This window comes from Podarcis filfolensis (assembly GCF_964270895.1).
Source record: "Podarcis filfolensis genome assembly, chromosome: Z".
NCBI lineage: Eukaryota > Metazoa > Chordata > Lepidosauria > Squamata > Lacertidae > Podarcis > Podarcis filfolensis.
This window is the reverse complement of record NC_139617.1, coordinates 8311558-8338282: the sequence shown is the minus strand read 5'-3', so window position 1 is coordinate 8338282 and position 26725 is coordinate 8311558. Positions and strand designations below refer to the sequence as shown.

The following is a 26725-nucleotide window of genomic DNA, read 5'->3' as shown; positions in this document are numbered from 1 at the left end:
TTCATTTGCAAAGCTGTGGTACATTCTTATTAAAGTAGATACTCTGGAGCCTTCTTTGACTATTCAATAATTCACTCTCCTAACTGCAGGGCTGTCTGAAAAGAGTTAAAAGAACACATAGGGAGTAGTTTGCTATTTTAATAAAATACCCACCAATGCAGTGTACAAATTAAAAAGACAAGAAGAAATATAACATGCATAAAACCACTTCAGGTAAATAAATAAATAGAAGTAAAACTCAGACTATGGTTTTCAAAACCTTGTCAATAATTTGTTACACAATAATTTGGTGGAACTGGGAGGTTTTCACTATTTTCACTTTGGCCAGGGCACAGCCTGACCCCCTCCTTTGGCAATCCTCACAGAACTCTAGCCCAATGGTTGCCATTAATTTGATTTGAACTGATTTTATAATGAAATGATTTTAGAATGTTGTATTATTTTACTGTTGTTAGCCGCTCTGAGCCCGGCTTCGGCTGGCGACGGTGGGATATAAATATTAATTAATTAATTAATATTATTAATATTATTATTATTATTATTATTATTATTATTATTATTATTATTCCTAAAGGTAAAAAGAAAGGTAAGGTAAAGGACCCCTGGATGGTTAAATCCAGTCAAAGGCGACTGTGGGGTGCAGTGCTCATCTCACTTTTCAGGCCGAGGGAGCCGGCGTTTGTCCACAGACAGCTTTCCGGGTCATGGGGCCAGCATGACTAGGCCACTTCTGGTGCACTGAAAGACCGAAACCAGAGCAGCACATGGAAACACCGTTTACCTTCCCGCCGGAGCGGTACCTATTTATCTAACTGCACTGGTATGCTTTCGAACTGCTAGGGTGGCAGGAGCTGGGACAGAGCAACGGGAGCTCACTCTGTTGTGCAGATTCCAACCGCCAACCTTCCGATCAGCAAGTTCATGAGGCTCAGTGGTTTAGACCACAGCGCCACCTGTGCCCCTAAAACATAAGAAGAAATATCTACATAGGGCTCCCTAGGTAATACATGTCATGATTTTGTTGCTGCAAGGGAGAATGCCATGCTCCAAGCATTCATAGATCAAATCTCAAATAGATGTGGAATCCTTAACAGGGCCACCTGGCCAACTCTTATTTCTCTAACACTGATTTTCTTTTTCTCCCACCACACAGACAGTTCCAATGCAATTACTACCAGAGGATTGGCAACTCCTGCAGTCAAGCTGGTGTAAAATGTATTGCTCTGGTTTTTTTTGGTCCACATCAATGAAGCCAAGGGGTATGGTCATCTGGGCAGCCCAGGACCTCCATACATGCTGCCCAGGCTTGAACCATGGAGAGGCCACTTCACTGCTGCAAACGCAGCAAAAACGATGCAGGAGGCAGCTGTTATTAGTTACGAGTCTCTGCAGCCACAGCAGGCAATGTGATTCTCCAGTGGTTTGACTTCACCCCAGGAGGTGCACCCCATTGTTTCTCAAGACAGACGGATCACAAAAAGATTTTCTCTTTCTCCCACCACATATACAGCTCCAGTGCAACTACTACCCCAGTCACCCCAGATACTATGAATCTTAGATTGACTAAAGTGTTTAATTCAGCATATCTGAGAATGAAAATAATACCATGTGGATATACTCTCCTTTTTGTCTCGGTTATAGCTTGGAATATTAGTGGAGATGGATAAAGGCTCCCTTTAATCCTTCAGAATGATTCAGCACTTCCCATCTGATTAGCACTTAAATCTCATTTGACAATGGACAAGCTAGAACTCTTGTCCAGTATATCTAAAATTTATCATCAGTACTAAGCTACTTGTCTTTCTGGTCAAGATCTAGATAGAGTAGCATCCTTTTGCACAAGGTAAAATCAGCCCTCTCTAATAACATTGATTTGATAAGGATAGGGGGAAATAGAATTTCTCTTTCCATCCTCTTTCATGCTGAACACAAGATCTCCAAAAACAAGGAAAGAATGTTGCATTGCAACTGATTTCTATGTAAAATTAATGAAAATAAAGGAATTGTGCTTCACCATTCATAATGAATAACTATGCCAGCTTATATCAACCTTTTCAGTTTCCACCTATAGAGGGCTTTTAAAATGGGGTCAACAGCAAACATATCTTTACATTTGATCTGAGAGCAAGGAATACAAAACAACAGAGCTTACCCAGAGTGAATAAACAAAACAAGACCTTATCCTGATGATGAAAAATCATGCAGAATACTAACTACAGCTCCCACCTTTATGCTAGATATGGATTGCATAGATCAAGCTGGTTAGAAAAGAAGACAGAACAGTGAGCAAAGATACATTGCCCCCATTAACAATGCTGAAAGATCAATGTGGGCTAAGCATAAGAATGACAATTCCATATGTCTGATTCAATAGGACACAGAGCACCTGCTAGCTGAAGAATACAATGCACAGAGATGATGGAAGGAAACAGATAAAAAAACTCGTATCACCTCCTAAAACTGACAGCCCACCTTATCCTCAAGTGACACAATAGCTAGGTCCTTGAAACAGACAAGGTATTAAGGCATGAGCCAAAAGAGCAAGGCCTTCCAAGATTAAAGCCTCTCATTCACATAATAATAATAATAATAATAATAATAATAATAATAATAATAATTTATTTATACCCCGCCCATCTGGCTGGGCCTCCCCAGCCACTCTGGGCGGCTTCCATAGAAACCAAAAATACAGTAAAATATCACACGTTAAAAACTTCCCTGAACAGGGCTGCCTTAAGATGTCTTCTGAATGTCAGGTAGTTGTTTATCGCTTTGACATCTGCTGGAAGGGCGTTCCACAGGGCGGGCGCCACTACCGAGAAGGCCCTCTGCCTGGTTCCCTGTAGCTTTGCTTCTCGCAATGAGGGAACCGCCAGAAGGCCCTCGGCGCTGGACCTCAGCGTCCGGGCATAACGATGGGGGTGGAGACGCTCCTTCAGGTATACTGGACCGAGGCCGTTTAGGGCTTTAAAGGTCAGCACCAACACTTTGAATTGTGCTCGGAAACGTACTGGGAGCCAATATAGGTCTTTCAAGACTGGTGTTATATGGTCTCGGCGGCCGCCCCCAGTCACCAGTCTAGCTGCCGCATTCTGGATTAGTTGTAGTTTCCAGGTCACCTTCAAAGGTAGCCCCACATAGAGTGCATTGCAGTAGTCCAAGTGGGAGATAACCAGAGCATGCACCACTCTGGCGAGACAGTCCGCAGGCAGATAGGGTCTCAGCCTACGTACCAGATGGAGCTGGTAAACAGCTGCCCTGGACACAGATTTGACCTGTGCCTCCATGGACAGCTGTGAGTCCAAAATGACTCCCAGGCTGCGCACCTGGTCCTTCAGGGGCACAGTTACCCCATTCAGGACCAGGGAATCCTCCACACCTGCCCGCCTCCTGTCCCCCAAAAACAGTACTTCTGTCTTGTCAGGATTCAATCTCAATCTGTTAGCCGCCATCCATCCTCCAACCGCCTCCAGACACTCACACAGGACCTTCACCACCTTCACTGGTTCTGATTTAAAAGAGAGGTAGAGCTGGGTATCATCCGCATACTGATGAACACCCAGCCCAAACCTCCTGATGATCTCTCCCAGCGGCTGCATGTAAATGTTGAAAAGCATGGGGGAGAGGATGGAACCCTGAGGCACCCCAGAAGTGAGAGCCCAGGGGTCTGAACACTCATCCCCCCCCACCACTTTCTGGACACGGCCCAGGACTGTACATAAGTAGGGCTGCTTCAAACTCTGCCCTTTAATAGAAAAAATTCCCCAGGACTTAAAATTATTAAAAACAGCAAAGATAACATTAACAGATTAAACACAAACACACTGATTAATAAACTTCAGAATAAAGAGAGCATTTGAAACAGAGGGTGGTGTAATGTTATGTATTTTGGCAGATTTTAATCTATTGCAGTTGTGTGGATAATGTCATTATACAGTTTACTCACTAGGTGGCACTGGACTTATTATATCTGGCTAGTTTCCTGCTGTTATTCTGCTCTTGTTGGAGGGAGACAATTTAGTTGTACTACTTTCTGACTGGTGTGTCTTTTAGTTTAGGATTTCCATGACAGCAGCGCTTTGCATACTAAGCTCTGGGGCACTAAATATTCTCCCTGAAGGACGGCTTGCCTATTATTGCTTACCTCTCCCTGAAGTGCACAACTCCAGTAGTTTTGGATGTCATTTAGGGATTAGTCTCAGTTCCCGTAGGCTCTGTGTCAAGGAGCAACAGTGAGGCTGGGAGTACTGAGTACGCAATATGAATAGATTCTTTGGCAGACAACTCAGTTATGCACAAGGCTCAATCAAGCTAGAAAAATTTAAAGCCATTGGACTTCAAGCACAATTGCACTCTCCAAATGGCGAATATTTAAAAATGTAGCAGCTGCTATAAAAGGAAATGTCAAAGGATCTGCAGGCTGAGCACGTGGTGTTCTTCTACTTCTTTGGATCATGGCCATAACAATTTCAGCTAAATTAAATAAGCTACTATAGGTAAGCTAGCATTTCAGATGTTTTCATTCATTGCTTTGTGGAATCTGTTAGGCCACTGCCTTTCTTTGATGTTCCCACCCAATTCTCACCCGATCTTCTTTGGAAAGCATTTGATGAGTAGGGTATTTTGAGAAGTAATTAATTTCACTTGGCAAATGTGAGGTAGATGCATTCTTTGAGATCACACAGTTGTAGTGCCCTATTGTATAATCATGCCAGAGATATTTCTTTGTGAAGGTTTATTTTTCCTTTCGGGCTGAGCTGCTGCTAATATCCTGGCTTTTTCATTTGTATTGATTTTGCTGTAAGTGCTGTGTAGCATATATTCTGCCTTTTAGGCAGACAGAAGCTGTTGGGTTGCATTCTACTCCCAAGCACACTGGCGTGGTTGAGAACAAATGTTGGTCCTAAATTATTATTCAGCTTTATATTATCAGAAGCTTTTGAATAGGATAGTCAGGCAGAATTTCAACCTTGCAACGGCTTGTAACTCAAGCATAAGCAAGTATGAAGGAGATTACAACATTTCATACTTTGTCACTGCTGGGGACATAAGCGTTACCCATTGTTGTGGCAAGATGAGTGGTAGACATTCTTTACAATAAAATAACTAAGGGCTGCATCCAACTAAGCTTTCTTCTGAGTAGATATATTGATCTTAATGGACCAGCGAGGCCATGTCCTTTAACATCAGTGAGCCTACTCTGGGTAGAACTAGCACAGGACATAGCCATGTGTGTTTATTGTGCTAAGCCTGCTACTGAATCTGGAATCTTGAAGAAAGCAACTTTCTGGCTCATAGGGCTGCAGAAAGTATTAATGAATGGGCAGTCTGCCAAAGGATCAGTTGGGAAAAGGCCATTAGTGAATGGCACAACACCTTGCCTCACATCATTTTCCTGCTCATTGAGCACCCGACTTTGGGAAGCCCTGAAAAGCATACAACCACAGAGGCAGACTGTGGTCTTTCAAATTTCAGTGGCATCCTGTGCAAGGCCAAAATTTGGCATGTGCCCTCACACCTTCTATTCTGCTAAATTCACTATGTCTTGGTTGTGATGCCCTGTGGCAACCCCTAGGCTCAGCACCCAGGGCAGCGGAACCAGTCACACTTCCCTAAATCCGCCTCTGACAGCACAACGCAAAATAATTCATTCTATGTCAGTCTGCTAGCTGAACTGTCCCCTTGACACATACATAACAATACTTAATATTTGCACAGTGCTTTCAAGTGTTCAGAGCACTTTGCATGTATCATCAAGTCACTGTCCTTACCTAACCCTATTAAGCCTCCTGAGGGAAGTCAGCAGACAGAACTCCCATACCATAGATGAAATGTGTAAGACAGCGAGTAGCTGGCCTAAAGCCAACTACTGTGTTCGTGACGAAGGCACCATTCTGATCTGACTTTCTGATTTGCAACTGAGTCTCTCAGCCACTACACAAGTGAAGATTTCTTACTCACATCAGAATGCATAGCGTGCAGTTTGGATCCCAGTTTTTATCATCCTGGGTTGCTTGGCAATGTTTTATGTATGTTTAAGGGTCATGCAACAGTGTAACTGTACCTAAAGTGCAGACAAGTATTTAAGGGTGTGAAAATACATACCTCCATGAGAAACAGATAGGTACATCTTACAATGGGAGCTGCAAACAGAGAGCTGACAGGCTAACATCCATGAGAAGGGACTCAGAAGCAGGTGCCAGGCTAACTAAAGAAACTTAAATTCACTCTCTCATTTGTATCCTCTGGGGAAGTAGCAACAGAAGGATATTAATAAACACTTCAGACACCAAGGAATACTATGCTGTTTATGCTCTTCTTTTATTAAAGAGAAAGACCCAAGCTTTATATAGTGATTTGATAAATATGCAGCAGTCCTGGAGTTTCAGTTGCCTACACAGTTTGTGCTTAATTGATCAGATATCATGCATAGCACCATAGCCTTGCAGCCAAGTCCATGAAAGTTAGTAGCCTACAAAAAATGATGCCCTGGCCCAATTCCCCAGTCATACCTATCTTTGCATTCAAACATACCTTACAATAGCAGTTGCCATGGCCTCTTTTTAAAAAAAAATACTAATGAGGTGAAACCAGCTTCCTCAGGCCTTTGTTGCTCCTGCAAATTAAGCTGTGGAGCCAGCTGTGCAGCCCTGATTGGCTGGTGTTTGTGATCATTCTTCTTCCCTATTCTTGAGTGTTACAACATTTTACAAAATGAATGTTCTGCTTTGTTGTTGTTGTTGTTGCTGCTGCTGTCTTTACAAAGAAAAAAAAGGTGCAGGAATGATATTCTTATAGCATTTATCCATTAACACAGCAACTTCATTTTTATTTTTAAAAAGTGTATCTCATTTGTAAAAAATAGTAAACCTGTTTTGGGATCAGCAGGACAAGAGTTGTTAGCTAACCAGCATAATATACAGCTGTCTCCAGGTATATGGATTCCTCATTATGGAGGGGAATCAGTGGCTGCATCCAGACTTAATGCTGAACCATACTTTAGCATATGGGAATGAGTCTGGTGAGACTCAGGTACATGCACTTCTTCTAAACCACAGCTGATTGTAACTAACCATGGTTACTTGTTTAATCTGAGCTGAGAATTATGGCTAGTGTTAACTACAGTTTAGAGTGGGGAAACTATGGAAATCTGGATGTTGTTTGACTCCAACTTCCACCAGCCCCACCCTGGCCAAGGATGAGAAAATGGGGAGCTGTAGTTCAGAAACATCTGGAGACCCACATGTTCCCCAATCCATGTGTTAAAGGGAAGTGTGCTGAAGTTGGGTTTCCTTATATCACAGATAGCATTAACCAGTTTGATTTGGACATAACAAGTAGTTGAAAATGGAAGCAAAACCTCCCCATCTCCTCTGTGTGGCTGTGCTGGGGGAGGAGAGGGAAGGAGGGAGTCCATGAGCCAGAATCTACGGACCCATTAAATTATGGTCTGTCCCGATTCTACATGGGAACAGGACTTAAGTCTGTCCCGTCCTGTTTCTGTGCAGATTTTTAAGTGGGGAAATATTCTAAGTAGAATTGTATGGAACAACATGGCTGCCCCCAATTTTCATATGGGGGCAGCCATGGTATTTTTGTACAATTCCTCCTGAGAACAAGGAAATGCCATCAAGTTGTGCTGCTCCCAGGGGAACTGCCTGTATTCCATTCAAAGCACACAGAAACAAGGAACCCCACGTGCTAGCCACTTCAGGCTGTGGGTAACTGAATTGCCCATTAAAAAAGTTTAAATGTAAGAAATATATCTTACATAAACAGATGCAGCCTTGCAGCCCTGAGACCACCTCATAAGGTGGTATTTGCTGTGGATTCTGAAAGGAACCTATAATCTGATCCCAATCATGATCAGATCACATAAGATCACTTTGGAATCTGATCTTAGTGGATTCCTCCCCCAAATCCTGAGCAGGAGCCTCATGGATGTAATGCTAACCCATAATTTAATGTTGTATGCAAGCCAAGTCAATAATGTATGTCAACAACATGGTGAGCAAACTTCCCAGAGTGCAGCTATTTGTGTTTTATAGGTATGTGCCAATTGTGGTGTATCAATGTGCTAAGAAAGAAAAAAAGAACACAACTCTCTTCCCTAGTTAGAGAAGTTTCTGTTTTCTTGTTTGCTGCATGCAACTGGTGGGAGTGATGCTGTCCACTAGTAGTATGTGGCATGCACTGGTGTGGTGTACTTTGTTTACTTCTGCTCTCAACTTACAGCATATATGCACATATACATATGGACACATCAATCTGTTTGACTCTCCCTTCATTTAAATCAATAGGGCCCCAATTGGATTTTAGCAAGGATGAATCCTACCAGGGATGAACCTATGTTTTTAGGGCCCTGAAGTTTGAAATGTCATGGGGGCTCCTTTGTAACCAGCAACGAGGTCTGGCTAACCCCTTGTTACCTTCTTCAATGGGGTTGTTCCATGACAGATCACCACAATTAAAAAAAAATTAACTACTTCATTTCAGATTTTGATTAAAATGGCTGTCCTGGATTATCTCACCTGTCAAAGTCAGTAGGGGAAACAAAAATGCCTTATGCCTTATAGTTTTTTAGCCCCACATTGGGCAAAAGATTCCTGCATTGAAGCAAGTTGGACTACATGATCCATAGGGTCCCTTCCAACTCTAAAATTCTATGGTTTGTTTTTCTGGATTTTCTAGCAACATATTCACAGTCAGTTTCATCACTGGAGAGCTTCCTTGCAATGTCATTTTCTGGAGACAATATGCAGAAAGAATTTAAGCGCTCTTCAGCAGAACAGCCAACTTACTACGCCGCTTCGCCTTTGCAGCACCTGCGCAGTTTCAAGACTGCTGAAATATATACCACCAAAAATTAATCCATTTGAGTCATGCTACTCAAATTGGGTCTACTGGGTCCAACTTTTTTTAAGCAATGAGGAATAAAGTTGCTTCTGGGGCCCTTCTGGGATTAGGGGACCTGAAGCTTAAGCTTCATTAGTTTCATAGTAGATCCGCCCCTGATCCTACCCAATCTAATCAGTGAGATGATTTGTGGTGCTCAGCTTTAATATTAAGGGTGGGGGGACCAAGCCACCTTGCAAAATGTAGAGAGGATTTCCTAAAGTATGTCAAGGATATATCATTAGAGGATGAACAAATTAGTAATATCCTTCAACACTTCATCTAGTCCTCCCCCTCATATATATATATATATATATATATATATATATATATATAATGTTATTATTTATAGTTCGAGAGTAGAGTTGAATAAACAAGAAATAATTTAATGAGGGCGTTTTTGTACTTCTTTGGGGGGGGAATGTAAACAATTATTTTTTAAAATGGGGTGAGAGATGATGGCCTTCGAAATCTTCAGTACATCAACATTTCAGCATTTCTATACAGGCTAAGATACACGTCAGCCAAACCAGTTAGCTAACAGCAAGAAGTCTATGATCAGAATATATTTTTTTTCCTTCTGTGGGCTAGAGGAACATCTCTTTGCTTAATCCTAAAGAGGTAGCAAGCAGTATGCAATCAATTTCTGAAGATGTTCCTGGAAAATGTGAACAAACAGTGCCACTAACATCACTTGCCTCCGGCAGCAGGAAACCTATCTCTCTGCTCTGCTTGATGTCAGGTTAGGCATACTGTGTGGCATCATTACCAGACATCAAGAACAAGTGTGAGTTTAAAAGTATATTCTTTTCCTTGGTGAGAAAAGAACATATAATCACTTACCCTTCAAACCTATAAAATTGGAGTGGGACGAGACCTAGCTGTTAGGGAATGTTCAACATTTGTCTTTTCTTAAGGTTTTCCTGGTAGCAAATATGTATTCTCTCTATCTCTCTCTCTTTCATTTTCCCTCTTCCCAACAGATAAAAGGGTAATAAGCAAAAGGCTGAGCATGTCCTCCCTGAAGTGATTGCTGGTGGTTTTCGTTTTTTAAAAACAGTAATTGGTGGAAGGAGAGAAAGACTAGAATTGTTGGTATTTCCTTTGGACAGGTGGTGAACTGGATCAGAACAACCCACAAGACCTTTAACAATATTGTTAACTGAAATACAAAATAGATCTCCCTACCCCCAAATTCTTCTGTGACTATATTGTGGTATATGCCACAATAACATGCCTCAGTCTTTAAGCTGCTACAAGAATCTTTGTTGCTTCTTTGGGAGTAAGAGTTTCCAGTATTTTGAGTTACTCAGACCTGTGTGTTTCCCTACACTTTCCTGCATAGGCTGGGTGGCTTTCTAAATGACAGCCTATGTAATTAAGATGTGCAGCTATTCAGAGTATTGCCAGATCTAGGTCCCCCCCCCCCCACAATATTTATTAAACTTTTAAAATTGTATGTAGTAGGTTACAGAATAAGTAGCAGGTTGCAGCCCATGATAAGAGGACAAAACAGCAAAGACCTTTTTCCAGAAATGAGCACAGATGGATGGCGATGCCCAGTAAACTGCAACTAGGCCAGCACTGAGGTGATAGTGTGGAGTTGATGAGAGTGTTATCCAGTGCCAGTACAGATAAACCTTCAAGGTTGCTTCTTGGTTTCTAGCTGAAATAGATTTTAACAGAGGACTTACTTACGCATAGTCTGTCCCACACCCGGTCCTCTATTTGGATGCCAATGCCTGGTTCACAGTAATTTTGGAGTGCTGTGGATGACCCCATATTGATTTCTATGAGAAGTTTGTAATTCTGGGATACTAAGCCCTTATAGTCTGGTGTTGATTGTGTGTACAGATACACAAAAAATGTCTGGGTGCATCAAGGCTGTCCTTGTTTGTAAAGTTTATTGGGAAGTCTCCAGATCTGTAGGCCTTGTAGCCGGGTATGAGGTAAATTTCCTAATTTAACAGATAGCATTTCCTTGTCTATGGGTCTGCGCTTTGGAAGGAGGTCATAAAGTCTATATAAGCTTAATGATTCCCCTTTTTTATATTGTATTTGTCTTCTTGTCTGAATCCTGGATGATTGAGGAAGCAGGCAGCCGTGGATGTAGGTGTTGCCAGGACAGATGACCATCATTTCCAGATGTAGGTGTTTGTATCAGCATTTGCATTAGAGTTGGGCATTTAGTTTTGTATTTTAAAATTCCCATGAAATTACAACTACAAAGATTACAAATCAAACAAGTAGAGTATGGAGCCCTCACTTAAAAGTAATACTTAGCCCTTACCAGCCACAGAGGACAGTAGCTCCTCCCAGCTCTCACCTGGGATATTTCCTTTCTCCTCCCAGCCTCTCACCCTGGGAGACCAACATTATCTTGTCTCTCATGCAGGTTCCTCCATCAACCATCCACTACCACCATGAATATACAATCTCTGGAGGGAGAGAGAGAATTTTTTAAAAAGATTAAAGAAAGAAATATATTAAAGATACAAACAAAAAACTTCTGATTTTCCATTTGCCAATTACAAAACAAGAAAATATAATTATTTAAAGCATTCAGCCCATGCTAACATCATCTTTTGTTAATCAATATTAGAGGGGGTTAAAAAAATAATAATTAAAGTCTTCTCTCTCTTTTCGCTATAATGCAGAAAAAAATGAAAAAATGAAAACAAAAACAAAAACAAACAAACCTGTGTTGCTTCACCATGAGCGATGTCAGCAAAGAACTGTATCATTGCTGCTGTTCCTACAGCCAATGAGGAAGCAAGAGGGCTAGATTAATAAGAATTCTTACATGAGGCAACTGGCTAGAGCCTTCATGGTTGCAGGGATCTACCCACAATAGCTTTCATTTAGAAAAATGAATTTCTGACTTGTAATGCTCAGAATGTGTGTGACTTGTGTTGTGCTGATGTCTTAAAAATTCAGTGCAATTAAGCCACTTGCCCTGTTAAGAGTGTCATCCGAACTGGCTGGGTAGTTGAGAGGAAGGAAAACGTGGCTTGTCTCAAGGCCAGTACCTCTAGTAAAGTTCTCCTGAAGAGCTCACACTGAAGTCTCCTTCCCACTTCAATAAAAAGGACCGTGTGTCAGCCTTCCACTATCGCCTGCCACCTCTTTGCTTACCCTTGCACGTATTGAAAGCCAAACCTTGAAAATGCAGGGCCAACTGCCTTGCTTAGCAAGAGCTAATTAGTGTGTGCAAAACCGGAGAAGCTACTGAATTTGTCTGCAGTTTTGCAAAGACAGCCCCCTTCTGTCATAAAAGGAACAGCCAAGTGATGCCAGCTCCGAAGAGGAGCCTACGTTGCATTAAAAACCAACTGCCATGTGCAACTAATTGCTCCACACACAGCATAGTCCAAAAATAATTGACTCTGCCTGTTTTGCTATTTTGGGGAACCAAAGAAGAATTAGCATGCCAAAACAAAGTGCCACTTATAAGGGAAGGGAGGAGAACCACTGTGGCCATCTGCTTTCTATGTCAGTGGCAATATAAATACTGTTAAAGAAAAATAAAATAAAAACCTCTCTCTCTCTTTCCTTCACTACTTGCAACATTCAGAAAGGTCCTTTGGTGAGTTAATGCACTTGTGGCATTCTGAGGACAATCCTCTCTCATACCGCCCCTCTGTTGGAAAACACCACTATGGCTCAAAGTACAGTGTACTTGTATGCTGTTTCGGGGCTAGCTGCCCCAGCATATTTCTGAAGGTTATCGCCAGGAACTGGCGACAAAGCACGTTAGACAAACTTTGCTGGCCTGTATTGGCTTCCAGTAATTTTCCAGGCTGAGTTTAAGATTCCACTTATCACCTTTAGAGCCCAGAGCCCAGCATATATCTGCAAGAATACCTCCTCTCATATTTTAATCTCCCTAATGTTTAGGATCTTTTGTGCACATCTGCCTCTGGCACCTTCTTTTTGAGACGGTGCCCAAAGCTAGGAATCTCCCTCACCACTCTTCTCATTTTCCCTTTGTTTTAATCAGTTTCATCAGAACTTCTACAACATCCATGTCAGAGAGAGGGAGAAATGCCAGAAGGAAGCCCTTAAATGCTATTCAAGTGAGAGGTAAACATGGTGCACTGTACAGTATTACAAGGTTTTAGGATGTTACAAGGAGTTTACAGGAGTTGGGATGTACCTGCATCAGGGCTCATTTTATTCTGCTTATGCAAAGGGCAAAATGTTCTGATGATCAAGATAAGCCCTTATTTCTATGGTCTCATGTTTCCCTGGGTTGTTCCTAGGTCAACTGCAGGCAGTATGTGCAGGATCATATTACTTCCAGCAGTTCTTAAAACAGAACAGGCTGCTGTGCTTAGAGTTTAACTACAACATATCCCCCTCTCTCCCTATGCTTCCTTGTCAGACTATTTTGTGGGGGATGTATGTGTATACCTTTACCTTTTGCATTGCAGGAATGTAGACTGCTGTACAAAGTAAGAGTTGCATCCACTGTTCTGCCTACCTTTGCCTCTGGCCCCACCAACCACTCTCATATGGTCCCTGGAAGGTTCTCCAGAAGGCACTGTGGCCATTGAACTGAAAAAGATCACCCACCCCTGCATTAAGTGTTCAGATACATAGGTAAAATGTTATTCTACTTTTTATACATTTGGAGCCTAAACAGCATCGCCAAAGGATCTCACCCTTCAATACTTCCCAGCACTAGAAGAGACCGACCCATAGGAGAATCTCCACAGGCTGCCAAAATACTCACTGGTAGACAAAAAACACCCTGATATGATTTACAGTATATAATAAAAATCAAGTGTTGAGCAACATGAGAACCGGGAACAAAACTAGCATAATTTACAAGACGCAATAAAGGAAAAGTTGAGCAATAAGAACAACAGAAATATGACTAGTAGCCCTGCTGTATTTTAAAAATACTCTCTCATGATATGCATGTGCAAAATATCCATGGATGTTATTTTGATTGTTCTGGAAAAGCTATTTTAAAAAAGCAGCAAAATAACATGAAAAAGTAAAAAGTCTGCACTATGTTCCAGTAGCATCTGCCTCACTGACTGCTCAGTGTCAGGCTAGGTAACATTCTGGTCTCGTCTTCATTTCATGAGAACCCTCCCCTCATGTCTAGCAGATGCTAAGCTATTGTACCATGTGGGCAGAGTCTGAGTGAAGAAGACAGCCATGTCACAAAGAAATGTTTGTCAGAATAATCACAGAATGCAGCACACCATTACACCCATCCCCTCCTCCTCTTTATTCTGTTATGCTAAGGCTTGTAACAACTGTGGGGTTCCTGCAATACCAGGAACACAAGTTGAATTAACAGTTTGCGAACTAGCAAATTGTGATGTGGCCAGAGTCAAGTCCATACAGTAATATCAGACAGAAGTGCTCAGATGGGAGAATAAAACTATGTATGTTAGACCGAAGACAGGCATTAAAAGTGGGCAACCTTTGAGGCATTTTATTCATGGAACATCATCAACTTTGCTGCAGTTAACTTCAAAATCTCAAGGGGAATCTTCTCAACTGCTCAAGTATAAATCAAATATTCATAGTTCGGGACACGTGGTTGGTTTCCATGTAGTTAAAAATCTATATATTTTGGGAAATAGTTTGCCTGCCTGTCCACCTGTTCTCTATGAGTTTGGGCACCGATCGAGCTACTGCTGATAAGTGTGACACAAGGTTTGCCGAGATGGGGGAAGGAGCTTTGGTCAATTTTTGGATGCTGCATGCCATTTTAAATCAAGATGGTGAACAGAAACATGATTTTGGCATGAATTTGCCCTTTTTTGGCATAGGTTCAGCTGCCTCTCAAGATATTGCCATTAAACAGCAGTCTTCACTGACACTTTTAATTATTTTTTTTCCATAGAATTCAAGGTTGTCTCCTACATGGTTCTCTCCCACCCTAATTTTGTCATCACAACAACACTTTGAGATAGGCCAGACTGAGAGAGCATGACTGGACCAAAGTTTGCTAGTGAATCTTGTGTCTTCTCATTCTTCACCACAGTGGCCCTCAGCACTATAAGAAAATTAAATTAATTTACCATTTTCGGTTTATAATCAGTATGTTTGCCAGGAACTTAGAACCAGTGTCATTTTCATTGCAAAGCATTAGCCTTTTATGTGAATCATAACCCAGGAGACAGTACCATGCTGGGCTGTCAAACAAGTTAATATTCAAGACAGTACACTTTTTCAACTGAAAGTGCAGCAAGGATTTATCCACACTTCCTCTTGTGCTGCTGCTGCCCCCCACCCACCCCAGGAAAACTGCTCTTTAGTGCTCAATCAGACCAAATGACAACTCAGGTTTTCCCTGGATTGCCATTTGTTCCGATCTATCACTAAAGAGTGGGTTTTCCCTTGCAGAGTAGGGCAGCAAGGGGAGAACTGCTTGGACCCATGTATAGCACCAGTGGATGTGTGTATGAGCCCTAAATCTGATCCACCCTTGCCTGCTATGTTGAGTATTCAGGGTGCTGTGGTCTTCTCAGATAAAAAAAAGTTCGCTTCAATTTTCTATATCGTTTTTGTGCATAATGACTAGTATGGAACAGGATTATATGAACATACAGTGGTACCTCAGGTTACATACGCTTCAGGTTACATACGCTTCAGGTTACAGACTCCGCTAACCCATAAATATTACCTTGGGTTAATAACTTTGCTTCAGGATGAGAACAGAAATCGTGCGGCGGCGGAACGAGTTAAGTTCTTAACCCGAGGTACCACTGTACTAGAACAGGCTCAGTCACTTCAGAGCATGCCAGATAGAGAAGCTATGGTTGCAAAGTAGCACCATCTAATGGCTTTATACTGTCATTGCAAGATTGGAAAGCAAATAAAATACAGTACAGTGGTACCTCTGGTTACATACTTAACTCATTCCAAAGGTCCGTTCTTTACCTGAAACTGTTCTTAACCTGAAGCACCACTTTAGCTAATGGAGTCTTCCGCTGCTGCCACAGCGCCGATGCGCGATTTCTGTTCTCATCCTGAAGCAAAGTTCTTAACCCGAGGTACTATTTCTGGGTTAGTGGAGTCTGTAACCTAAAGCGTCTGTAACCCAAGGTATCACTGTAAGCTGATCCAAGACTGGAATTCCACGAACAATTCAGTAGTTGGCAGGCATGTCAGCAGAACTCATTAAAAACTTTTAAGAGTTTTATTCTGCCTTAATGAAACAGAAAAGAAAGAAAAAACTACTGCAACCAACCAGCCACACACATCCTTCTCACTTCTCTCCAGCGATATCTGAACTTAAAGACATTCAAGATCGATAAGTTCACAGGTGTGGTTCATTTCCTCAGAGAAGCATTGTGCAGTGCTCCACACCAATAAGTAATTACTGCTGCTTAAGTGCACCGGGCACAATCACTACACCTGTAGTTGTGCTAAACCAGGGACAATCATAATCATTATGGCTATTATTCTTATTCTACAACTGCAAATGAGGTGATCTAGGGTCTGATTTAATTAGCTTCTCAAATACAAGAGTCCCTTTTCTGATAGTCACACTCTCCACTTATACTGGCACACAAAAGTAACCATACAGACCTCCACAAATGAATTCATGGCATTTGTGTGCTGCTCCATAACAAAAAATTCTCTGGGCAGCTTATGTAGGAAAACAAATTAAATATGAAAACAAGACATGAACCCAAGCCAAAATAAAAAGCAACAAAAACAAAACTCACTATACTCCAAAAGTTAAAATAAGGAGATATTATGATGGAGATATATATGATGTCCATAAATAATGGTTGAACAGAAAGATCTTCACCTGGTGCCAAAGGGACCGAAAGGAGGGTACCAGATGAACCTCGCTGGGACAGCTGTTTGGTAGCCAAGATGCCACTATTAAAAGTCCCTCTTCTCACTGGTGGTGACCCACCTTACTTCCTTTGGTGGGGGAACTCAGAGGAGAACCTCCAAAACAATACAGTGGTACCTCGGGTTACATAAGCTTCAGGTTACAGACTCCGCTAACCCAGAAATAGTACCTCGGGTTAAGAACTTTGCTTCAGGATGAGAACAGAAATTGCACTGTGGCGGCGCAGCAGCAGCGGGAGGCCCCATTAGCTAAAGTGGTGCTTCAGATTAAGAACAGTTTCAGGTTAAGAACGGACCTCTGGAACAATTAAGTACTTAACCTGAGGTACCACTGTATTAAGATCAGAATTGTTACATATTGGAGGAGGTGATATTTCAGGTAACCTGGTCCCAAGCCATTGAGGGTGTTGAAATCTTGAAACCAAATAGTTCAATGTCACAGGAAAACATGTGAGCCATGAAATCCCTGCTCAAACAAAATGTCACATCAGCCATAAATTCACTAAACAAGCCATAACAAGTTACACTTACTTCAGACTCAGTCCACTACCCGATCTGGCAATATGGGATTAATAATACAGACCTAACACACAGGGTGGTTGAAAGAGCTCTCAAAACTTTTGAAATGTGCCATACAATAGTAAATATTGTTCCTCCAGTCCAATAGCTGTCCCCAGTTCCTACAAGTGAATGTGAACAGGGGTAGCGCAGGGGCAGAAAATCCATGGCAAAATTCAAAACAAAAACATTTTTAGCAGTGTCCATTATATATCATAGGGGCAAGAAACAGAAGCTATTGCCCAAGGCATTTGCAGCAACTTCTTTCCAGCTCTGAAGGAAAAATAAGCTTATCAGGAGCAGGCAAGCATCATAACCTCACTCGCTGTGTACCAACAAATGACCAGGGACATGTTCTTTCAATAATAGAATGGGTAGAAATTGAGGGAATGTATACTGACAGTTAAACTGGAAGAACAACCTTACAGAGTAAGGGGCAGCTGTGTAGTGATAATCTAGGATGGTGCCTGAAAGCTCCTTTTTCTTATAATGCTCCCAGTAAGCAAAGACTTCCGAGTAATAAAGGGGTAATGGTCCTGCTTAAAGTTTATAATGCATTGGGGTGGGAGGAATCAGATAGGCATCAGGTAGGAGTGGTTGGGGAATCTGTGACCCTCCAGATATGGCTGGACACCAGTTCCCATCATCCCCGCCTATTGACCATACTAGTTGGGGGTCATGGAAGTTGGAAACGACCATTTGAAGGGCCACTTATTTCCCATCCTTTATTCAAGGGTTGCAGCTGCAGATTTCAGTCTAGTGTGCTCACTGCCTGTCTCAGCAGAAGCAAGCCTAACTTGGCAACAATTAATTTCAAAAGTATTCCTAGGTCAATCAAAAGGCAAATTTGTAAAAGCTTTTTTTAAAAAAAGGCTACTGTAATTTCTAGCACTTCCTACTCGCATGGAAGAGCAATACGGGCATGGAAATCATATATAGTCTGTCTACCTATTGTCCCCGGATTCACTGAAAAAAATCTGGTAACCATATGTTAGGTACTTGTGACAAACTGCAGCTTTAATGTATATAAAACAGTAAGCATCACCATTCACAAAACAGTGATGACTTTAAAACAAACATTCTGGCATTGGCAGGGGTGGACTTTGGTCTTTCAAATTTCAGCAGCTCTCTGTGCGAAGCCAAAACCCACCCTACCCCACCCCCTTCCATTCTGCTCATTTCACTATATCAGAGTTGCAACACCTTGCAGCCCCCCTAGGCTCAGTGCCCAGTGCGGTAGAACTGGTCATGCTGCCCTAAAACCGCCTCTGGCACTGGTAAGGAAAAGATAAAAACCTTTTATCTTGATTCAGGCCACAGGTGATTTAATTTCACATGTAGTTGCTTTCTCACAGTCAGACAGAGATAGTAGCCCTCCCTCCTAATCAAGTTTATGATACAATTTCCTTTGAAAAATCTATGGACTTAATGGAAGCAAGGGTTAACTTGACCCTTCCATAGTTCTGTGCTCACACGTGGCCTTGGGTAAATCACACTCTTTTAACCCCACATTTCCTAATGTGTGTAACATGTAAACAGTGCAACCCAGGACTAGGTAGGTGGATTGTGTACTTAACCAAAAAAAAAGAAAAAAAAACACCACCACCACCCACACTGATTTATCGCTTGAGGCTACAATTCGCAGAAGGCAGCAAATGAAACGGTTCTGGTTTTAGTGACATAAAACTTTTAACACCAAGCCTGTAATTTTGTTCCAAGAGGATTCTTGCTACTAGCCTTGCTAAAATTGGATTATCTTATCACATGTTAGTCTACTGCTTTCTTTACTAACAAATTAAAAAGTCTGGTCATCAGTTAGCCACACACACACACCTTGCAGAGATAAGTATTGATTTTCTGCTCCACAGAAACAAAGCCTTAGATGTTCTGCTAAATGACTGACTGCAGCTGAGAGCCCTTCTTAAAAGCAGAGATCTTAAAATACATTTGTCATGCCCACATCCTAACAGCTTCTGTACACATGGTTCTCACTGTTCTAGATGGTGCTCTGGCACACCTTCTCACAAGTTAGTTTGTGAATGTAAACTGAAGCACAGGAAGTATAAATGATGGTTACCTCTTCCCTTACATAAGTCAAACCAGAACAATTTATTATCTATCTCTGTGTGTACACTGCCAAACACATACAATGGTACCTTGGGTTACAGACGCTTTAGGTTACAGACTCCGCTAACCCAGAAATATTACCTTGGGTTAAGAACTTTGCTTCAGGATGAGAACAGAAATCGCACAGCGGTGGCGCAGTGACAGCAGGAAGCCCCATTAGCTAAAGTGGTGCTTCAGGTTAAGAACAGTTTCAGGTTAAGAACAGACCTCCAAAACAAATTAAGATCTTAACCAGAGGTACCACTGTATATCTATAGTCAAGGCATATGCCGTCCCCTAGTTGGGTAAAAGTGTTCAATAAAAAAAGAGGCAAGTGTGTCTGTGCAGAGGAGATATTACTGTTTTGCTCATTCCTTTGAAGCCTTCAGTGACTAACGTTAACATTATATTGTCAAAAATTAAGCAGGCCTCTGAAGGATGCATTGTGTTTGTGAGCAAACACATTTGCATCTCAAGAAATCTGAGGTTTATGCAGTGAGTAGATTTAAAGGGAAGAAAACACATGTTGTTTATGCCAGATGAACATCCATGCTTGCTGTTTTCCTCCTACATTCAACATTCAATTCACCTGGGAGGGAAGGGAAGGAATTTACTGCATGCATAGAAGAAAAAGGCAACAAAGCCCCATAGAGATGTGCAGAACAGAAAGTTGCCTTATACTGTAGTGAGAACATTGCTCCATCTAGCTTAATGTTGTCTGCACTGACTGGCAGCATCTCTCCAGGGTTTCAAACAGGAATCTCTCTGAGCCCCACCTGGAGATGCCAAGGATTGAACCTGGGACCTTCTGCATGGAAGGCAGGTGCTCTGTCACTCAACTACAGCCCATTCCAGGTGGATGCTGTCCTAGGTATGCAGGATGATACCCTACCCTTTCAAGATGAAAACCTTTATCACCATTTGGCCATATATAAGTGCTTATCTGTGCTTCTCACTAACCTGCTCCCTTTGTCAGTCAAAGCATAATGTGTGTGCAACACCGTTTTGGAAGCATTATCACAGAATCAAAGAACTGTAGAGTTGGGACCCCAAGGCCCACCTAGTCCAACGTCCCGCAATGCAGGAATCTCAACTAAAGCATCCCTGGCAGATGGTCATTATGTCTGCTTAAAAACCTCCAAGGAAGGAGCGTCCACCATCTTCTGATGGAGTCCATTCCACTGTTGAACAGCTCTTACTGTCAGAAAGTTCTTCCTGATGTTTAGTCAGAATTTCCTTTCTTGTAACTTGAATCCAATGCTTCAGGTCCTAACTCCAGAGCAGGTTAGGTATAATTAAATCTGTGCCCCAATTCTTAACCTCCATTCTCAATGCATTCCTAGAGTTGACTAGCTGTTGATGGCTTATTTTATAATTAACATTTTCAAATTTCTGTATATAAGTCAATGATGCTGAAACATCTATGGCTGGCCTTTCTAACATTTTCAACATCGATAATCCTGTAAAAAACCCCACCCAGTTATGTAGAGCTTTAATTTTCTTAAAAGTTACCAAAGGAAGAAGTGGCTGAGCTATACATACAGAAGTAAGTATCTGTCTCGGCATTCAATGAATCTGTTAGCTGAGATGGAGTACATTATATTACGTAAATGACAATTGACAATAGGATCTATCAAAACAATGGGTCTTAAGTTTTCCCTGGCAACTTCCAGTATTCAAAGCTTATTTGTTGGCATCTTTGATACTTCTAAAGCAAGCAAGCAAACATTTTACTAGGACCAGCTAATTCAATGACATAGTCATATCATAAAAATAAAATCTTATTATTAATAGTTACTAAAACAAAAAGCCTCAGAAACATAGAGTGTTTGGGGTTTTTTGTTTTTTAATGTCCACAAGAAGTGCAGTGAAGGGTTAGGTGCCTCCCTCAGAGCACTCCGGCAGCTTTCCTAAGAGTGGAAGTAGGATTACCCTCTGTGTCTGCCAGGGCCCACTTAAGATTCCTGCATTTTTTCACCAACCTCATAGATGCCCTGAACACCTTATTGGCTAAACAAGCCTTTGTATCATTACAAAATAATACCACTTGGCATAAAAATCTACTAGACATTTTATCTAGATACAACCTACCTGAGTTTAATACTCTCAAATTGTGGAGCCCTGATAAAGTTCGGGAATGGATCTTTGAAAAAGACGCCTTTTTGGACTCCACTAAGATAAAAAACTCTGGGTTTTCCTACTGGTTCCCTCGAGTAAAAGCAGTCAAAATCTGTGCCAACTACTTGGTGGAGATCACTGATCCCACCCTTCGGAGAGCTTTTACTATGGCACGGTTCCAAATATTGCCAACTGCTTATTTGACCGGTAGATACACAAAAACCCCAGCAGAACACCGTTTATGTCCTTGCCTTATGAAATTTAAAGAGGATCTTACACATTACCTCCTCTATTGCCCCATTTACTCGGGCTTTAGAGACGCATTGCTGCAAATTATACCCAATTCTATAACCAGTCCTGAAGATAGAGTAAAATTTTTGTTAGTTGATGCAAACCCACGCATTACCCATGTGGTAGCGGTTTTTGTGATGAAGGCCATGAAAGCCAGGGAAAGATTTATGGACGACAATGTAAAGACCCCTTCATCGTCTGTTTAACTCGTTGCTCGTTTTCCCTCCTTTTCTATTCTGTGGGAAGAAGGTTTTGTTGGCATAGTATGTAATGAATTTTAATATTTTTAACTATTGTAGTGTTGATGTTTGTGCACAGGCATGGTCCTCACAATAAATGAATTTGATATCCTTGACTGGAAGGGTTAGGTGTCCATTGCAATGAAAACATTTGGATTTACAAATAGAAAAATACATTTTAGCCAATCTATAATGAACTACCAGAATGGGAATGCATTTTGAACTTTCTGCCTCAGGCCACTGACCACCTCTTTCTCACACAAATAATAACTAGCGTTTAGTGTTTTTTAAGTAGCACATGTCTTAAAAGGCACCCAGGCAGAAGCACTCTGGAGCAGATCCCTGCTAGGTAAGCAGAATGAAATGTGTGATGATTAGATGACACCTCTAAGAAGTGCCCTGATTAATCAGGCCAAAGGTCCAGCTATCTATCCGTGCTGTGGGCAATCTGATGCTTAAAGGAAGCATGCAAGTGAGAGCTGACAGCAGTGGTCTCTGCCTCCTTGCAATTACTAGCCACTTCACCTGGAAAACAGAGAAACTCTTTCGTACTTAAAGCTACTAATATGCTACACTTTAAGGTGTTTGAGGACTCTTCATTGCCTTTATGCCTTTGGCTTAGAAGGAATGCTTAGAAAGTTTAGGAACCTCTTCAACACTTTATGCTATGTTTTCCCCAATACCATGTATCTGATGAAGTACACTGTTGTCTTCAAAAATATCATGATGCAGCAATCCCATTTATTTTGTAAGGTGCACAAGCACTGTTGGAATTAAAAAGACTGCTCTTCTCCACCCACCCACAATACTTCATTGTTTTCACTTGTTTATACAAGGAACAACAATCAACAGTAAACAATCCAACACACTCCAGCAGAAGCACCTAGTATCTATTTACATATAACATTAGACTGCTCTTCTAACAAACTGTACGTTCTCTCCTGTTGCTCTGCCACTCCCTCTACACCTGGGCAGTTTCTGCTTAGTGAGAAGAAAGCTTAACCATGACTCCCAGTTCAGATGATATGCTAAGCCAAACTCTGGTTTAGCTTGGATCTTATCCAAACTCACATTTCCTCCATGCTTTTCAGGTATTGTCCACACTTTATAGCTCTGTATCCAAGCCCTCTTTCTATATTTTTGCTCCAGAGCTCTCCCCACATAAACCCACTTTGAATCTGAATCAGACCAAACAGCAATATGAAGAAAACCTGAATTGCTGTTGGCTGCACTTTGGCTTTAAAGAGTGGATTTCTGATGCAAAAAATAAAAAATAAAAGAGTGCTCGGAGACAGAGCTTTAATTTACTTACTTATTTATAATTTGTAATTTATTTATTGCTACACCGCCCTTTTCCCAATGATCATAGGGTGGTTTACAATACTGTGCAGTCTGGTGTCTCAAAAGAGAAGAGCAAAAGATAAGAAGCATGGATAAGCCCTCAGTGTGGCAGTTAAAACCAGATGCAAACTCTTCTCCGAGAGCCCTCCCATTTGTATTGTGTTGGTTAACCATTGTTTCACTTTCCATGTTGTGCAAACTATCCTATCATGTCAGAAACATTAAACATATAACATTAGCTCAGTTGACAGAGCATGAGAATCTTAATCTCAGGACCATGGGTTCAAGCACTGTCACATTGGGCAAAAGATTCTTGCATTGCAGGGGGTTGGACTAGATGACCCTTGTGGTCCCTTCCAACTCTACAGTTCTATGATCCTATGATTAGGGCTTACCAGGGATTGTCATTTCAAAGCCCAGTTATTGCTTTTGCCAAAAGACCCATGATTAAGGCCAGAAGTAGCAATTCATACTCTTGAAGGTATGTGTGAGAGAGATTCTGTGGTTGAACCATGGTAAAGCAATCACCAGTTGTATCTGCATTTAGCCCAATACGTAACATAATACCAACCCTTCATGTGATTATCATGATAAGAATGAGATTATAAACGTTACACTGCAGATCAGGCTGCTACTGGGAGATTGGATAAATAGGTTCAAATTTGTGTTAAAAAGAAATTGGTATCCTTTGTATCAGAGCATCGTGAATTCTCATAGATTAAAATGACACCTCCTTTCCAATTAGGCTTAAGTTATCCTGATATTTTCAGAGATGAACATACAATTATACAGATTTAAAAATAAGTATATTTTCCACTCAATTAGTAACTAACCATTTCATTTTCTGTACTGTTTCAGAGTGTGAAACAGTGAGCCAACATGATGATGGAAAGCAGCTGAACCGGGGAGCTTTTAAGAGAATACACTCTAACAGCACACATAATATTTGAATACATAAGAAAAGTTTCCAGTCTATATGCCTTTCTGCCAGGGAGCCAACCAGCAAGAATTCACACAAAGTGAAGTTAATTCTTTATTAAGTAAGGCCTGCTCAGGAGTACCAGGCCTAATGGGCACAGCAGCTCCTCTCAGTATGTCTTGCCCCTATGAGGGAGTTGTGGACACTTGAACTCTAAGGCAAAGAGACACTTAACTCTTAAGGTCACTTCTGCACCACACATTCAGAGCACATTACTTCACCCGAAGAATCCTGGGAACATCTCACAGAGCTACAATTCTCAGCACCCTGAACAAAATATAATTGCCAGGATTCTTTGGTGGAAACCACGGGCTTTAAATGTGTATTAAATGTGCTTTAAATGTATGGTGTGAATGTGACCTATATCAAATGTCAGAGAGGAAGGATTTGGCGGTGGAAAGAGTAGCAGAAATAGAGAAGTATTTTTAAAATAAATCTCATTGGAATTGCATTTTTAAAATAGAGGGTTTAATACTCTGAAATCACGAGGACTTCCTAAATCCTGAAATCATGAGGTCTCCCTAAAGAATTTTAATGGACTTTCCATGAACCAAGTCTGCTCAATCAATGTTTTGATATTTTCTGCATGCTAATTAAAAAACAGTGCTTGCTAGATAACAGAGGTTTCTGCAAGATCATCCAAGTTCAACTTTGCTGTACCTAAGCTGCTAAGTAACTTGTCAGCAATGGTAAACAAGGGTACCAAGATGAGAATTTGCACCCACAGCAGAAGAATTACATTCACTGAATTTAAATCATGGCAACAGTGAAACACCCTGCAGTGAGATCCTAAACATGTTTACTTAGAATTAAAACTAAATTCAATTAGACTTAAAGGTAAAGGTAAAGGTACCCCTGACCGTTAGGTCCAGTCACGGACAACTCTGGGGTTGCGGCACTCATCTTGCTCTACAGGCCAAGGGAGCCGGCGTTTGCTCACAGACAGCTTCTGGGTCATGTGGCCAGCATGACTAAGCCGCTTCTGGCGAACCAGAGCAAACTTACTGCCACGTAAATGTGCTCAGGATTGCATTGTGTGTGCGCCTTGTCATTTTTCCTAGATCAGCAAATTAATTCACATAACAAAAATTACAACAGAGTGTGAACAGCAGAGAGGAAAAAGATGTGAACATTTCTCCATCACTGAAGTAGCCAAGCAGTGCATGATCAAAGTTAGTATAAAGAAATACAAAATGCAACAAGCAGTGCCATAAATTGACTGCAATCCACCTCTATATTCTATACTATAATAACCTTTGACACCCAGGAGTCTTCCATAGAAAACTGCAGTTTTGAGGGTTCACAAAACAAAGAATTAAATCTAATTTTGAAACATCAGTACATTAGTTTAAACTTTTAAAATATAGTATGTTGAAATTTATTTGCAAAGTAGGCAGATTTTAAATAATTATAGGTTTGATTCTTTTTAATCAGCAGCAGTAAGATTGTGAAGGCATGCACATTATATTATTCAAGGAACAACTGAATCATCATGCAATCTTTAGGAGGCAGATGCCGGATATTAAGAAAACCTTCCATCCATGGAGCAAGTTGGAAGAATGTTAACAGTCATCTCTCCTATGCAGAATGCTGACTTAGCAAGTCTGTATGTGAAACATTACATTCTTTATCAGAGTATGAACCACACATAAGGGTTTTTTTAAAAAAAAATAATAGTGCAAAATATGAGAATAAAGATCAAGACCAAGCAAAGAGTCAAAAACTTCTCCAGTGAGGTAAAACACCTTTGGACCAATATATTTCTGGGAATCTCAAGAATGAACACTGAAGGTGGGGGGAAGACATTAAGTGATCATAGATGTCAGACACTTGGCATCTGCCACCACAGGATAGTTTTGTTTATATAAGGGCTTTCTATCATGCTTAGGAGGAAACTCGACAAATTCCACACATCAATTTTTATTACTAATGTCTGCACTGCAAGCACAGGGAGGCAACCTAAGTGGTGTTTTGTTCTTATAAACATTCAGCTCAATGCTAAATATGTTAACCCAGAAATTGGGCTGTTTCCTGAGATGTTTGCCTGGGAACAAAAAGTTTTAGTTTCTGCACATCTTTTTAAATTGAATTTAGGTTCACAACCTAAATTTAAGCCTAAAATCTTCCTGTATGCCTATATAAATCAAATTAACAGCTATTTGATCAAGCAACTTTTTTTTTAATCATCTGACAGCCCAAGTTATAAGCAAGTAGAAAAAGAACCAAAGTGGTTAAATGTAAGAGGGAAAGCTTTAAAAAAAATAAGGATCTAATGAATGGATACTTTTGCATCTGTTGTTTGCAACTAAAAAGGCTCAGATAAAAACTTGAAAAAATTCCATTCCTCCCCACTGCCAAGAAAATC

General features: G+C 41.0%; 1 protein-coding gene and 1 long non-coding RNA gene across 12 annotated transcripts in view; one reads left to right on the top strand and one right to left on the bottom strand.

The window, feature by feature from the left end:
* LOC310754106 (uncharacterized protein) overlaps positions 1-26725 on the bottom strand; it is a gene marked incomplete at its 5' end in the record, with an annotated part of 138910 nt that overhangs the window by 77405 nt on the left and 34780 nt on the right. The window lies entirely within an intron of this gene.
* The window catches only part of LOC310754123, a 33792-nt gene continuing 18016 nt past the window's right edge, over positions 10950-26725 (top strand). For 2 of the 3 annotated variants that reach the window (XR_014543628.1, XR_014543629.1), the window contains exons 1-2: positions 10950-11042; positions 12896-12978. This is a non-coding gene — a long non-coding RNA (uncharacterized lncRNA). Of the gene's footprint in view, positions 11043-12895; positions 12979-25797; positions 26010-26725 lie in introns of those variants that run through there. The other variant, XR_014543630.1, reaches the window with a different exon arrangement.